This window comes from Coloeus monedula (assembly GCF_965178545.1).
Source record: "Coloeus monedula genome assembly, chromosome: 18".
Lineage (NCBI taxonomy): Eukaryota > Metazoa > Chordata > Aves > Passeriformes > Corvidae > Coloeus > Coloeus monedula.
In genome coordinates, this window is record NC_138798.1 from 2,922,951 (window position 1) to 2,938,719 (window position 15,769).

The following is a 15,769-nucleotide window of genomic DNA, read 5'->3' on the forward strand; positions in this document are numbered from 1 at the left end:
TTCAAAGGCCACGGCAGATTTAATTCCAGGGTCTTTTTCTGAGGTTTCTGAATAAAACGATCGCTGAACTTTTTGAGATTCCCCCCACCCCAGTCTGCAGAGAGTGAAGTTCGAGGAGTCACCAGCGCTGCTCTGGGGGCAGGTGAGGGCAGAGCACGGGCTGGGGCTCGGTAAACGCCGTTACCCTCCCTGCGGGCACCGGTACCGCCACCGAGCGGGCGAGCGAGCCCAGCGCGGGGCCGCGAGCGGAGGAAGGCGGTACCAGCCCGGGGAGCCCCGCACCTTCCCCGCACCTTCCCCGCACCTTCCCCGCGCCATCGGCGCCTTCCCCTCACGGCGGGGCGGTCCTGCTGCCCCGTGCTCCCCGCCGCGGCCGGCAGGCGGCGCCCCCGCCCCGCCCGCTCGGGCGAGGGAGCGCGGAGCGGCGCGGGGAAGGAAGTGGCGGCTCCCGGTGCTGCCGGTGCGCGGGGCTCGGCTCGGCGGGCGGATAAAGCCGCGGGGCCGCGCGGCCGCTGTGCCACGGCAGGGCAAGGGCAGTGCCGCCGCGGGGCTCTTCGTCTTCCCCGCTCCCTCCTCCCCCGCAGCTGCGGCGGCCCGCCCGCCTCGCCTCCCCCCGCCTCCGCCGTCCCCGCGCCGCGGCAGCGCCGGCGGGCGAGGAGCTGCCCGCGCCCGGCCCGCCCGCGCCGGGGATTATGCCAGCGGCGAGCGGGCATGCCGGCAGGCAGCGACCCGTAGGCAACGGCAGCCGCCGAGCCGCGGCGGCATCGGCAGCAGCAGCAGCAGCGGGAGCCGCGGCCGCCGCGCCGGGAGCAGCCGGTGCGTGGCGGGGGGCGCTGAGGGCGGGCGGGGGGCGGCGGGGCGAGCACCGGCACCTGGCGGCCCCCGGGCCGGGCCGGGCGTGCTTCGGCGAGGGCGGGAACCGCGGCGGGCCCGAGGGGAGCTGAGGGGGGGTGGCCGGGCCCGCGGAGCGGCTGCGGCTCCGCGGAGGGGCCGGTGCGGCACGGGGGCCCCTCCCCGGGCCGTGGAACGGCCCCCACGGGCCGCGGCCGGTCCCGACCGGCACCTCGGGGCTGCCGCGGCCTGAGCGGGGCCGGGCCGTCCGTCTTTGCCCGGGATGCGGTGGTAAAAGTTTCCCGATGGAGCAGTCGGTGACCGGGAGGGCCCCGCGGCCATGGCAGCGCCCGGCACCGCACGACAGGGACGCGGGACCTGCAGTCCCGCGCTACCGAGGTCCGGCGTGTGGCACGGCCGGTGTCGGGCTCTCGGTGCGCTGGCGGGTTGCGGGCGGCAGACACGCTCCGTGCCCGCGGGGACAGCCGGGGACGAGCGGACGGCCGGACGGAGCACCCTCCGCGCCGGGTCCCGGCACCCGGAGCGTACGGGGCGGTCATGGCTCGAGGCCGGAGCCAGCCCCTCGGAGAGCTCCGTCCTGGCCTCCTTCCTCGGGTACCGCATCTCCGAGCCTTGAATTTCACCGAATTCGGCTCTGGCGGAGGCCCCCGGTGGAGGTTTTGTCGTGAGGTGGCCCAGGAGCCCCTCGGACGGGGCCTGGCCGTGGGGAAGGGGTGAACGTGCTGCCCGAGGGTGCCTCCCATCCCTGTGGGAGAGGAGGGTGAGACCCGCAGCAGCCTCAGAGAATAAACGCCGGTGACTCATTACGGCTGAGGGAGAGCCCCGTGGGCTTTCGGGGCTCGAGACCCCGCTATGTCAGGGCACTGCTGGGTGGTGACTGGGAGCTGGCCGTGCTCCTCAGGCGGAGCTTTTCCTTGCGGGAGTGGGAGGAAGAGATTTTTCCCTTTGGAAAGAGCAAAATGCCCATTCCTTAGCTGGATGATGGGTTGCAAGAGGGGATTCTCTTTGCCGGGCCTGGCCGTCCTTTGTCCTGGCCTTCCCATTCCTTGACAGAAGGGGTCCTGCCTGGTGCTCCCGAACAACCCTGGGCTCCATCCTGGAGAGTGCTGCTGCCGCACGGCTACAGTATGAGCAGCTCCAGCTTTTTGCCTGGCTGCGGGATCGTTAAGTGCCGTCCTTCACCTCCTCCCCAGCCTCTCCTGCTCCACTGAAGAAGCAGAAGGACTGAGTGCACTGAGGTGCTCAGCCTGGAGCTGAAGCATCATTCAGGGAGCCTCTCAGGTTAGCGCCCTGCTCAGTCAGCCACACAAGTCAGTCCTGTCACATTTTCTATTTAAATGCCACGACTGAGGTGAAGTTTAAATAAGCCGTGTATTTAAGCAAAAAAAAAAGTTTCGTCCTGTGTTGGTACCCGCTCTAAAGCGAGAGCTTCCATCTTCTGCATGCTCTGTGTGTCTGGAAGCTGCTAAGTGGGAAATTTGATGTCAGGAAGCGCCTTCAGTCTTTGAAGACATAATCTGTGAGTGCTCAGCTCTGAACATGACAGCAGTTCAGCAGGACAGTGGCAATAGATCGGTTTTTGTGAACATCAGGACTTGAATAGGCGGAAGTTTGGGTGCACGTCAGAATATCTGTGGCTGTAGGGCTCCTTATCCTCCGATGCCACTGATTCCCGCTCCATGCCCACATCTTTTTGCTCGTGCTGTATTTTTATCGTGTGGTTTATTTTTGTCATGACTGCCTTGTGCTCCCGAGTAACACAAGACGACTGACTGCCTTACGGAGTTCAGCACTGGCTTCTGGGTGAGGGGTGTTCTCCCCCCCCACTGCTGAATAGGAAACTGCTGTTTGTAGGGCAGCCCTTTTCCCTCTTTTCCTGTGGCAGACCTCGTGCCTCCCATGGCTGATGGATCTCTGAGTGCCTGGTTATTCTGACAGGTAACCAGCTCCTCGTTCTTGCTGCGGGCTGCTTTGTAATTGAAGCACCTCCTCGGGATATACAGAATAAAGGATGGCCAAGCTTGAAAGCGCAGTTGCAGACTTGTCCTGGCTTGTTGTTTGTCTCAGGATTTCTGCCTTGTGGTCCTTGCAGTGTGTTCTGGTTGTGGCAGCATCTCTGAGAGGGGAAGAGATGAGCAGCAAGGGCTGGGAACGCAGCTTGTGCTGCTTCCTTTTGATAGATCAGACTTCTGGTAGGCTGCTGGGCTTCATTAATCATATTTAAGTTTCTGTCACTAACTTTTAATTAAAAGCATAGTTGGTACCACTTTAATGAACGTACAGATGTTAGCCATCTTCATGCATAAAAATGCTTTTTAATTCCCTTACTATTCCCTTTATGGCCCTTAGATGCTTTTGTTGCCATCTAAACCGTGTACAGTAGCAGCTGTTTATCTTCTTAATAAAACTTTTTCTTGCGTCTGTGTTCGGGAAACAATAATGGTTTGAGTAAGCAATTCCCTGGTATCCTTTAACAATATTTTTTTAAGGAACTTGGCAGAAAGGGTCAGAAGTGGTGCCTAAATAGTGAACTCCAAGGCTCTTGCTGGCTGTAGCTCTGAGCCTAATGTAAGTCACCTGAAATTGTTGGCTGTTCTCAGGCTTATGTGACGTGATGAAGAAAGTAAGAAACCCTCGGTGTATGACTTTTGATTCTGATGAGCTTAACGAGGATCTTTTCCCCAAATGACAACTTCTTATTAAAATATCTTTTCTATTTTGGGTTTGCTGCTGATGGTGTGTGTCAATGCTTTGTCGCTTGTTGTGCATCTAACAGCCCGAGCATTTATTGTGATTTACCATCTGGCACGTGGGAGTTTTATCTAACTTCTCATTTTACTTGACAGCAACCAGTTTGGAAAGACCTTGTCCTGATTTTTTTTTCCCCCCTAATAGAAATTCTCAAAACTTAAAACTGACAATGGGGCTAAAAGGTTTTGAATTTAAATAATTAGTCTCTTTTTATTCACAAATTGTTACTGCTTCTGCGAGCTGGCCAAAGAGAGAAGCAGCACATCCTTCAAGTGAGCTAATTTAAAGAAGGTTCCTCCAATTAGTTCTAAGGAGCGTTTATCTCCCCTCTGCATTCAAATAAAACTCTTGTCATTCAGTTGCTGTCTTGGCAGCCTGAGTGGAAGGCTTCGGAAAATGGCAAGTGAAAGCTGATGCTCGCTCCTGAGTACAGTTTGACTCATGCCTTTCATGCATATTCACCGTAATGTCCTGTTCCAGGACCAGCAGGATCCCTCGAGAAACATTTTTTCTTTTAAGGTGTTTTGTTTTATTAGAGACTCAGATAAGAGGAGAGGCTAGAAACAGGCATCAATGTGTCTCTTTGCTTTATTTTAATTTTCTTAGAAGGAAAAAGCAACATCTAAACCCCATGGTTTTATTAACAGCCAATTTCTCTAAATGGTGAAGATGCCTTCTCATTTAATTTTAAAACTGGCTGACGTAGGGTGTGATGCAATTAATATTTGTTTATCTCCCCAAATTGGTAAAATATGTCTAAATTTAATTTTGAGCCCGAAAGCATTTTATAAACAAAAATGTTCTGTAGTTTTCAGTGTGAATGGAAATGGAATAATTAAGGGAAGGGGGGGAGGGAATAAATAAAACACTTTTTATTTATAACTTTATTTCCTGGGTGTTGGAGGAAATCCAAGTGCCACAAGATTGTACTGGGGCAGAGCCTGTCTGAGTTCACCCACAAGCTGAAAGGGAATGTGGCTTCTCTAATTGCGGTGTCCGTGCCAAGAGTCCAAGGAAATTTTAAATGAACAAAGTAATGGATGATGTTTGGATGTTCTTAATGTAAGAAGAAAACAATCTAGCCTGGGGCTGGGCCAGATCCTGTCACTACAGGGAGTTCTAATCAGCATGAAGCCAAGTCAATAGGCAGAGCTCCTGAAGTCCAGCTTGTGCATTTTCCATAGGGTTTGCTGGTGTGACTGGATGGTGATTTTAATTTTTTTTTAATTAAAAAAATACCTCTTAGAAGCTCACAGCAAAATGCTTCAGTAAATTCCATTAGAGAACTAAGATACCAGTTGGAAAAAGGTATCTTTCATTTTGAAGGGGGGAAGGGAGAGGTCCAGGGGACCTCCTGAGGGATGGCAGGATCTGGAGACAGAGCTGCTTCCCCTTCCTGCAGCTCTTCCTGAGTGTGTGACACAGGGTCAGGCTTCAGAGGGGAGAAGAAGTGAGACGTTACTCAGGCAAATGGAAATAAATAGTTATTGGACAAATCTGGGTGCAGGGAAGAAATCCAGTTGGCACAGGGCTAAAACCTGCCCTGGGGAGCTTGGCCACACCTGAGCTGATCCCAGCAAGGAGGTGCTGGCTTTACAGGGAGAGACCATGCAGGAGGGAAATGGGAGGGAAAACAGCATCTTCCTGCCTCCCTGTGCTGTGGATGGTGAGGAGGATGAGCAGGACCCTTGGGTTTGGTGCCTGGGTCAGTGAAGGGTGGGGGCCTGGCAGGGCTGTGGGAGCGGCAGTGCCGAGGTCATTGTCCCGGTGGCCCTAGACCTGGCACTCCCTAGAACATGCCAGCTCCCTGAGTGTGCCCAGGGTGCCACCAAGGGCAGGACAAAGCAAACACCTTGGCTGAGGGAGGAGTGCTGATAGGAGCAGGGGCACCCACGGCAGAGTCTGGGTCTCCCAAGAGCAGCACAGGCTGATCTTTGGCTTCTCCTGACCCAGGCGGTGCTTTAGAACTCCAAAGTAGATTTTCTTTCTTTCTGTCTTTCTGTCTTTCTTCTGGCTTTAAAACCAGAAAATCTTGCTCAGGCAGATTTGAAGACCTACAACATCCAGAAATCTGCACCCCAGTGGACTTCGAGTTGTTTTCCCACAAAAATAACCCAAGCCTGAGCACTGAGTACCTTGGATAGCGAGGACTCTGCACAGCTTTTACAGTCCTGGCTTTGTGTATTTGGACAGCTGAGGTTGGTGAGTGCTGAGATGTTGTGGGTGGGAACCTTCAAACTCTCCTTGGCAGGAAAACAGGTGGGATTAGGTAAGTTGGAGAGAGTCCCTCGATGTGATGAGGAAAAGTGATTTGCCAGTCATGGTTTTTTTTAAACAGCTCAGTCTCCAGTCAGGGACCAGATACTGGGATTTCTACTCAGGGGTTTTCCACCGGTTTCTATGGTCTCATCATGGTGGGGGGGGGGGAACTGAGATCCAGAAAATCCAGTAGTGGAACAGAGGTGGTTTGCTGTGGGCTGGGAAGGCACATCTGGTTGTTGAAGTAAACTCTGAGGACTTGGGGAAGAAAATAGTGAATGAACTGCTGAAAGATCCATAATTCATCACTGAACGGGGATTCCTGTAATGGACAGGGAAGTTAACTCTGATTTGTTTGGATTGCTGGCACTTATATAGTGATCAGGGAGCTTCAGGGTACTAATTCAGGCTTAACCCTCAGAGCAGTGACCTGGGAAGGCATTTTAATGGCACGATAACCAATTTGGAGGGTGGGAGTGTTTAATCACATCAGCACGCTGAGGTATCTGGGCACTGCAGGGGCGAGGCCGCCTTATCTCTGGCTCCAAAGAAGTTTGGTATTTGCATGACTTAACTCTGGATGTGTAGAGAGGCCTTAATTCCATTATGTGCTGTAGAAGGTTATGGAAGGATTTCAGGTTTTTCTAGAACAGCTGTGGTAAACAGGAGTTCAGCTTCAGCTGTGTTTTTACAGGTACTCATAAGGAGTTGGGTTTGGATCCCTTTGGGCGTCTTTTCAGATGATTTGGGTTGGAGTCAGAGTTATCCATAGCAAAACCTGGAGGGCTGTGGGCATTTCTGAAGAGGTAAAAAAGTAATGGACTGCCATCAGCCACTACATGTTTGGAAGGAACAGCAAAACAATTTCACATATGCATTTATAGATAAACGTGGTGTAAGTATGTTTTATTACATCAGAGGACAATTCAATGGAAATAATTTCACTTGTGATTGTAAGTTATTTCAAGAGCAATACCATAACTTAAATAACCTTCTAAAGGTACAAACACGGTAGAATCACTTTCTCTATGTGGGTGGCTTACCTATTTTAATGTTGCCTTTTTTTTTTTAAGAAGGAAATAGAGATTTTATATTTATCATATCAGATGAAATTGAAATCTAAATATTTACATCTTTTCACTGGATCTGAGGTTGAGCACCAGCTGTAGGCGTTGCCAAGCTGTTTAGTTGTCTCCTCCACAGAGCAGGTTGATTTCTCCAGGGTGGCGGAGAGATGGAGCCTCGCGTTTCTGGCTCTTATTTTCTAGCTCTTCTCTGCATCTGGAAATCCTTCTCTCTGTGGGCTCTGTGACCCGGCCTCACGTTCAGAGGGTGTTCCAGCCTAAACATGCTGAAAGCTAAGCATGTGTTGTCTCGACCAGAATGCAGAATAAACTGCAAGCTGTGAAACTGGAGGGGGAGTTTGGGATATGAGGATGTAAATAACTCGGAGATATCTGGTGGAAAAGAGCAGGAGGGGGAGGAAGGCCTCTCGCTTGCTTTTTCTCTGCCATCCCATCTCGTTCTCTGTGCTCTTCACAAACAAAGGTGGAGGATTGCTTCTGTCTTAAACAGAGGTAAACCAGGAGCAGATGTAGGAAATGTTGCAGGCACAATTCAGCAGAAGAGACACTAAAATTCCTGAGTTTTCTGTCTCCAGTTTTGCTTCGCTTTTCTTGTTGTGCTGTTAATTACTTGAGCAGGCTTAACATGGGGCTTTTAGGCTTCTGATCCACCAAAGTGAACTGATGGAGAAGAGCACACAGCCTGTTTTGTTCTCCCTCTTGTTTTTAAGGATCATTTATCCAGACTCATTGGGGCTCATTGTTTGTCTAACCTGTAACTGGATTGTAAAACATTTGTTTGTAAAACATTGTTCTGTGTTTTAACTTCAACAAACAGTAAACATCTTCCATCAGATACCCTCAGAAATATGTTTAGCCTGGGCACAACTGTTTCTATTGGGACTAAAAAAATTTTAATGCTCTCTTTTGCTTACATTTAATGCCTATAAATAAGTTTTTCAGAAGGGCACCTTTGTCTGACATGTTGCCACTGTGAGAAGAAAGAGCGTATTTGGACAAGCCTGGTTGAAGAATTAAACTTTCTAGTTCAGCTTGTCTGTGTTGCCCTGGCTTCTCAGTTTTCATTTATCCTTTTGTTTACAGCAGGGAGAGATGGTTTGACTTGCCTTGCTGGGGGTGGGCACTTTGGTATCTTTAGGTCAGATTTTCTGCATCATGTCTGCCAAACATCTGGGCAGAAAGGATGGAGAGGAGGGAGCCTTCTGTCCTCCTGGCTGTTCCTTCATACCGGTGCCCCAGGAGAAGGAGCTTGACATAAAGGGGAGATTTATTTCATTGTCTAATGGAGCATCTGTATTATCAAAGGCAGATATGTCAGAGCACTTTCCCCCTCCCTGCTCTGTCTTTTGTTGTTTGAATGTCATTTTGCTGATAGAACTTGTGTTGTATTCCTTGTTATCAAAGTAGAACTGAAAAAAAAGAGGTGTTGCTTTGTCTTAAATGTTGTTACCAAAATCATCAGCTAAACCATGTTGAGTGACTATTTTAATTCCTGGTTTAAGGACTGAGTACAATTTGGCTTTCAGACCTCCCATTCTTCCTAAATCAAGTTTATGGTAGCAGCAGCCATGAGTGTCAGCTTCTGATTATAAACAGGTTTGGAGCCACTAAAAAACTCCTTGAAATCAGTTTGACAACTGTTTGAGAGCCACCTTATTAATATTTGCAGCAAGTACCCTGCTGAGGTCTCTTGCAGCAGCCTTGTAGATCTTGTAGATGTTAGTCTTTCCTGCATATTTTATTTTAACTTGCTCTTAGGCTTCCTAGAAGAATGCACATGGATAAGCTTTCCAAAGCTGTTTTAAAATTCATTTTTACATGGAAACCTGGGCTCAGCAAGATGAGAATTGAGAGGAAACTGGTTGTGCTGTGCTGGGGGGGTGCAGTACCTTGGTGCTCAGAGCACCTTGCAGGGAGGTGCTTTTTGCTTTTGTTTGGGTTTTCTTGAGGCTAAATGCCAATTTCTCCCCACAGTTTCTGCCTCCAGGGGAGTGGAGGGTGCAGCAAATCCATCACCACAGGAGACAGTGGGATGGGCTGTGGGGTGTCGGGGTGCACAGGCTCAGGTGGGAGAGGGGAAGGGAGGTTGGCTGGTGCTGGTTTTTATTCCTGCAGCCTGTGACAGCCCCTGGTCTGAACCACCAGGCTTGGAAAACTGGAGCAGTTCCTAAAGCAGCATCACCCCAGGCTTGTGCTGCGTGCCCAGGGCCCTGCACTGCAGGGATCAAGGGATATTCCATCGGGAGGTGGGAAAAACAACCCTTGCAGCCTTTTTTTCTCCGTGCCTGGCAGTGGGAGCAGAGTGAGGGACATATTTCCATTTGACTCATCCGTTGTTGAAATGGTGACACCCTTGAGTCACATCAAAAACGAGACCTTGTAGCTGAATTGGCACATCACGGAGCAGGTGTTTGCTGGGGTTTTTGGGGGTTTGTCCTTCTTAGGAAAATTATTTTCCCGTTCCCCGAGATGGCATGAAATTGATTAATGGTGTTGCTGATGTCCTGGGTTAAAAATAACAGGGAAATGTGATTCAAGTGGAATGTTGGAAGTTAGCTGTCAAGATAACCTGCTTGAAATAGTTGTAAAGGCCTAAAGAATAAAATAAAATAATAAAAAAGAAGAGTGCCCAGTAGCCAGATGGTTGGAAGAGAACACCCCACGATCAATGAGGCAATATGTAAATATTTTCGATCATTACCACAGTACTGCTGTGTTGACATTGAAATTCAGAGTGTTATTCTGTGGGACTCCTCATTGATCAGCAGATGAGCTCTGATAAAACAGAGGATAAAAGCACAATACCGAGCATTATTATGGATTGTGGATTTCATTGACAAGGACAGGCTTCCATCAAGGGCTAGGAATGGATTTCAAACGCTCTTTAAGCATGTTACTGAGCCACTGTGTTCCTTCCCTGGCTGTCAGCTACCAATTAAATGGTGCTTTATTTCTTGAGCTGCTTTATTTAAGGTGAAATACTGCATAATTGACTAATTTTTCTGTGCTAATTGCCACATTTATACGGGAAGGGGCAAGGTGGAAGCTGACATAGAGTTCTCTGCTTGAAATATACCTGGCTAGAAACGACTAGAAAATACTATCAATCAAACAGAGCAAACAGAGGAATTAAAATAATTTTTTTTCAAAAAAAAAAAAAAAATCCCCCTGAAGGCTGGTTGTAGAGACCCTGTCTGGCTGAGTCACTTAGAAACCTTCCTGGGGTGATAGCATTCTCATGCATAAAACATGAAGTGCCTTTGGCATACCCAGGTGCTGAACCCACCCAGAAGCTCTTTCCTTTTTTTTTTCCTTTTTTTTTTTTCCTTCTCTCTTTCCCTCCTCCACTTTTGTGCTCCTGGAGAAAAAAAAATCCTGTGGGTTTTACTGCTCTCAGAGGGGAGTCTGAAGCTTGACGCTAGATAGACTCTTTTGAAAGCTGCTTTTTAAGATCTGCCCACCCCAAAGCAATCCCAGTGTGGAGCAAGTGCTGCTGGTGGTGGTTCCTGGGATCCCACCCTGGGGGCAGGAGGTCACCCTGGTTTGGGAAGGTGGTGTGTGTGGGGAGCAGGTTGCCACCTTTGTGTGATATTAAATGTGGCTCTTCTGTTTTACATAGATTGGTGTGAGGTTCCTAAAAATCTTGTAAGGGTGCATACAGTGTGCAGGGTTTGGGGTATTCTTAATATTTTTTTCTTGCAGTTGATCAGAGCAATGGGTTGTAACACTTCTCATTTCATATGAGGGAATAAAGACTTTTTTAGGAAAGGATTAATGACTTCTAAGGAAGGAGGGAGAGGGCTTTGCAAATGAAAAGCTCATTATAGCTACAGCAGGGTCCAGAGCCCAGGCAGCTTCTGGAAGCATTTTGCTGTTTGTTTTCCCTCCCTTTCCCTTGGGTCTGGCTGCTTACAGTGAGGCCAGGACCTTGTGCTCCTTTGGGAATGTAACCCCGGGCCACTTGGAGGGTCCAGATGCTACAAACATCAGAGAGGGAAAAATGGTCTCAGTGCCTTTCCAGGCTGCTCGTATTTTCCAGTTAACTGCTGCATTTCTCTTGCATGTTGATTAATTTCCTGGCACATCCTGGAGCCTGTTCCTCCAATTAGAGTTCTTCAGGATTTTGCATTTATTTCCCTGTGGTTTGTTGATTTTTACTTACATCCCCTAAGTGATTTAGGGTGGCTGATAGGAGAACAGAAACCACCTTTTCTGAGGATAAAGGGCTCTGGAGACTATCTGTGGTCTGAAACTGATGCTCCCAAACCATGGGCATGTGGTGTTTGACCACAGCTGACACTTGGTAGGGCTTAGAATTTATTCCTGTAGATTGGGCAAGAGCAGGAGGCTGAGCTAGACCAGCTGTGGTGGTCTTGGGGAACAGTTTTGCTGGTTCATTTCTCCCTGCCAGACAGTGCTGTCAGTTCCTCTGACTTTGCAGTGGCCTTTTTATTGCCTGTCTTTGGCAGGGCTCTGTTCCCCGACACCGATGAGTTGTGGTCTGGGGTTGTCACCAGGTGTGTTTGTCCAGGTAATGGCGAGGTGGGAGCTCTGCCCGTCCCACCAGTATGAAGTGATTTAGCGTGGTGGTGCCTCTTGGAAGGACTGGAAAGTGAAGTTGAGCAGAGAAGCCTTCAGAAGCTAGCAGAAAGCATCTTATAATTAATTAAACATCCTCCATGGAAAGGTAAATGCCAGTTCTGTTAGTGCAATGTGGTGTTTTCAACATTGGTGCTAAAACTGAGCTTTGTGGCACCTCTGCCTCTTTGCAAAAGGTATTTACATGTGAATCTGTCTATTAATAGCTGTGGTCTGCTTTCTCATGCCTTGGGTGCTGCTGAGCTGTCATGCTGCTCCAGAACCAAACGTGGTCTTTGATTCGGTTCTGAGCTGCTCCAGTGCCCAGAGGCTTCCCTGGGGAGATGCTTCCCTGAAAGCCTTTCAAGGAAGGGAGGGAGTCTGTAATGTTCTTCTTTGCAAATCACCCATAATAAAAATGCTGTTGTAGCCTTTTGGGAGCTCTTGCGTTAACTCACATTTCTGTGTTTTTGTTGCATTGCTTTTTCCTGGTGGTTTGGATAAATGTGCCCCTTGTTTAACAATGCTGAGTCCTCCCACACTTTGGGAGTTTAATTTTAAAGCAGAAGCAGTTTTAACTGTGTATTTGATTTCCACTTAGCACAAAATGTTTCTGAAATGCAGACAGGGTTAATGATTATAGAAGAGGCTGAAAACCTGACAATTTTTAAGTTTAAATTTTGCCTTGGTAATCTGTTCTCACACCTAAAAATAAGTAAATTAAGAATAGCATCAGCGAGGCCTCTGCAAACTGCAGTGACTTTAAAAAGTGATGACTTGGGAATACAGTAAAGGTGAATTGTTTATGATTATTCCAGAAAACAAGCTTTATAAATGTCATAATGTCCTAGGCTACATTAATTATCTATTACTTTTAGTGTTTGCTGCAAAGAAAATGCCAGTGTTTCTGTTTTCCCAGAGGCAATACTTTCAGTTTCTCTTGTACAGAAATGTTTTAGCTTTTAATCACTTCTGATTGCAGTACCATTAACAAATGTGGAGAGAACTCAGTTCTTCTGTTTGGCACGATTGCTACAGACCTGCTGTCACTGAGAATAAGAACTTTTGTCATCCTTCCCCAGTCTACAACATGGGGAAAAAACCCAACCCCGAAACAAAAAAGAATAAAGGAGGTAGGAAGATAGATTTTTCTTAACTGAAGGAGGCTTTGTGGTTGCCCTTCCAGGTTTGCAGGTACCCTGGGGGGCTTTGAGATTGGCCTCACCTAAACACTGAAACCTTTTGAACCCCTGGTTCCAGGCTCTGCTAATCTGAGAACTGTTCCCTGCTCAGCAAAGCCAACCAGCCAGAGCAGGGCCCTGCTCTGACTCAATTTTTTACAATTTATTTACCAAAGTGTGGGTTGTATTGCATGGTTCTTTTGGGAGGATGTTGTCTGGCATATCCAGCATCTAGAGACACTTGTCTTGCTTGTGGAAAATTGAGAAAGAATGGATGTGGACAAATCCCAATGTGCTTGAGGAATGAATTACAGTATAACATGTAAAAATTGGTAAGGCTCAATCAGACTGGATGTGTATTGAGTTAAAAACTACATAGCTATAATGAATAATTTTAAAAGAGAAAGGTAATGTGACAGTTCTTGTTTACTTGTAAATCCTAATGGTGGAATGGCTAAAAGGACAAATGAAATGCTTGCTTTCATGAAAAGGCATTTAAAAATTCAAAGGCAAAGCAAGATTAAAATGTTATATTTAAATATATTTCCATCATACAGATTTGAATAGTTGCTTTAGAGAGAAGGTCCTTTGGGCTTTGCATCACTGTATTGTATATAACATTAGGGGAAGAAACATTTTACATTTAAAAGAATTTTTACTTAGAGCTTTCCCTAAGAGTATAATGAGTTAATTCTGCCCCAAAGCTCACACACAAAATACTGGCACAGGTATCAAATAATCAAATATTTTTTCTTCCGTTATAAAGAGGATGTAATTTTAAAAGTAGTGGTGAATTTCAGTGTTAATTTTGTTGTGAGCCTGAAGAATTAATTTTATTTATCTTCTGGTCTTGACTGTATTAATGTTGGCAGCAAGATGGATAGTCAGTGAAAGAAAAGAAAACTAAGATTCTGTTCCAGATAAATTCTGATCAGATCCTAAACCACATGGCCACGGACTGGACCTGTGGTTTCCAGTTCTGACAGCTCCAATCTAAAAGTTGTGTCATGGAAGGTTTTGAGATAGGTTAAGCAACTTGATGCTCAACACTTTCAACTTTATTATTATTATTATTATTATTATTATTATTATTATTATTATTACCACCCAGTCTGGGAAAGCAGAAGTGGCATTTGGGTTCTGTGTGCCCAGCTCTGCTGTGAATCAGCAAATGACGTTAATAAGCATTTGTGGACTAAATATATTTTTAAGCTGCCTGGCTGCTTGCTCTCGGTGAGATTTCTGAGATTAATGGTCCTGAAACGTTACTGGCGTTTGCTCTTCCTCCAGGATGAATCTGACCTGTGCAAGCACTATTATATTTTTTAAATTGCTGTGCAAGAAGTTACAAGAGTACAGATCGGTTACTGGTTTTTTTTAAGCTGTTGGCAAGATGTAAATTTATCTGTTAACTGAAGCAGTGTTTGCAGCTAAAGGTATTGATGGTTTTTCCAAGCATTTCAGGTTCTTTAGGGGAGGGAACAGAGTGTATTGATGTTTTATTTATTTTTTGTGTAACGCTTTGGTAGCGGGTGCTGGTCTTAAGGCTTGGATCCAAGTCCCAGTCAAGGAGATGTACTTTTGTTTGTGTGGTTGTGGACCCAGATTTGCATGTTCCGGTGCAAAACACAAACTCCTGCTGCTGGGAAGGACAACTGGGAAGGGCAACTGTGCCCTTCCTGACCTGAAAGAGAAAGGGATATTTCTGCTGATGGGGAGTTCAGTGAGATAGAAGCAATTTTAATGTGAGCATGTGGGTTTTGCGGTGACTTGTGGGATGTACCCCAACCTTCCCTGCTCCATTACCCTGTTAGACCAGTGCTGTGAGAGCCCTGGCTCTGTTCTGGCCGCTGCTTGGAGGACAGAGAAACAAGGATAAGCCGAGACATTAAAGAAAACCTAAAGGAACCTGGATGTACTTGGGGAGATCATCAGTAGAGAGGGGAGTGGAGAGCACCTGTGTGTGCCCTTAAGTGCAACGCAGCTGCTTTAAAAGCAGCATTAAAACCAGTTTGTGGTGATTGGAGGTAAAGATGAGACTGCCTGAAGGAATCTCTTAGAAAGGAAGCGGGCTGCTTGGAATGACGAGCAAAGCCCATAACTTGCTCTGCAGGCAGCATTACAGGTTCCTTCTGGCCCCCAGCCCTCCTGACAAAAATCAGCCTTGGGGGAGAGCAGGTGGCTGGATTAGGGGTGAAAACGGGGTGCCTGGGCTTTCCCGAGCTGGATTTGCCCTCCTGGGTGCTGCTGGTTCACCAGCCCTTTCTTTGTTCTCCATGGGAGCTGCCGTCCCCTTGCTCCTCCAGGTGTGCAAGGATTTGTGGGGATTACAAGGGCAGCTCCGGCTCTGCTTCCACCCTCAAATGTGGGATCCTGCCCAGGCTCTGGGGGCTCCCTGGAAGAATCTGTGATGTGCTGGGTTTGTCTGTGGTGATGTCTCCTCTGTGGAAGTCACGGAGCTCCCAGTTTAGAAGGGAAATGCTTTGAGGGGAAGTGTGGTATAGAGGGAGCACGTGAGAGTGGTCAGTGCAACGCTTGTGTTTTTTCTTATATCTTTTTTTTCCTTCCTAATTTCCATGAGTTAGAGATGACGATGACTCATGGCTTGGAACACACTTTAAATCCCTGAGGTGCTCATTGCCGCCTACTATCACGTATTGAATTTCTGACATACCGGAGGGATGTCTGCAGAGAAACTCTGATGTGCAATTATAAAATGTTGTAGCTTTATGTTGTTTGCATAGGAGCCATTAGCATGGTATAACTGGGAAAATAAATGCAGCTTTATTCTTGCTCTTGATTTCCCATGGGCATGGCAGTTCAGCAACTGTGTTCTGTCTTTTTCTAGGATGTTGACACATGTGGACCAACAGTGACATCCTTTTTCAGCAATGCTGTCTTTGCTCCCTGCTGCATTCAGAAGTATCTAGAGAGATTTTTTGCAGAAGGTAGGTTCTGACTTTTCAGCTGGATGGCTGTTATTTCTAGTCTGGGTTAGAAGAACCACTAGCTGTTACCAGGGGAGTGGTAATTAATCTGAGGGATACTAACTCGCTGCAGGTG

General features: G+C 47.6%; 1 protein-coding gene across 6 annotated transcripts in view; it reads left to right on the forward strand.

Moving 5' to 3' along the window:
• Window positions 1–500: 500 nt before the first annotated feature.
• Window positions 501–15,769, forward strand: part of PITPNM2 (phosphatidylinositol transfer protein membrane associated 2) — a gene marked incomplete at its 3' end in the record, with an annotated part of 123,084 nt that continues 107,815 nt past the window's right edge. For 4 of the 6 annotated variants that reach the window (XM_082293555.1, XM_082293560.1, XM_082293559.1 and 1 more), the window contains exons 1-2: window positions 501–816; window positions 15,555–15,654. Of the gene's footprint in view, window positions 817–1,117; window positions 1,231–2,681; window positions 2,791–15,554; window positions 15,655–15,769 lie in introns of those variants that run through there. The other 2 variants (XM_082293557.1, XM_082293556.1) reach the window with 2 other exon arrangements.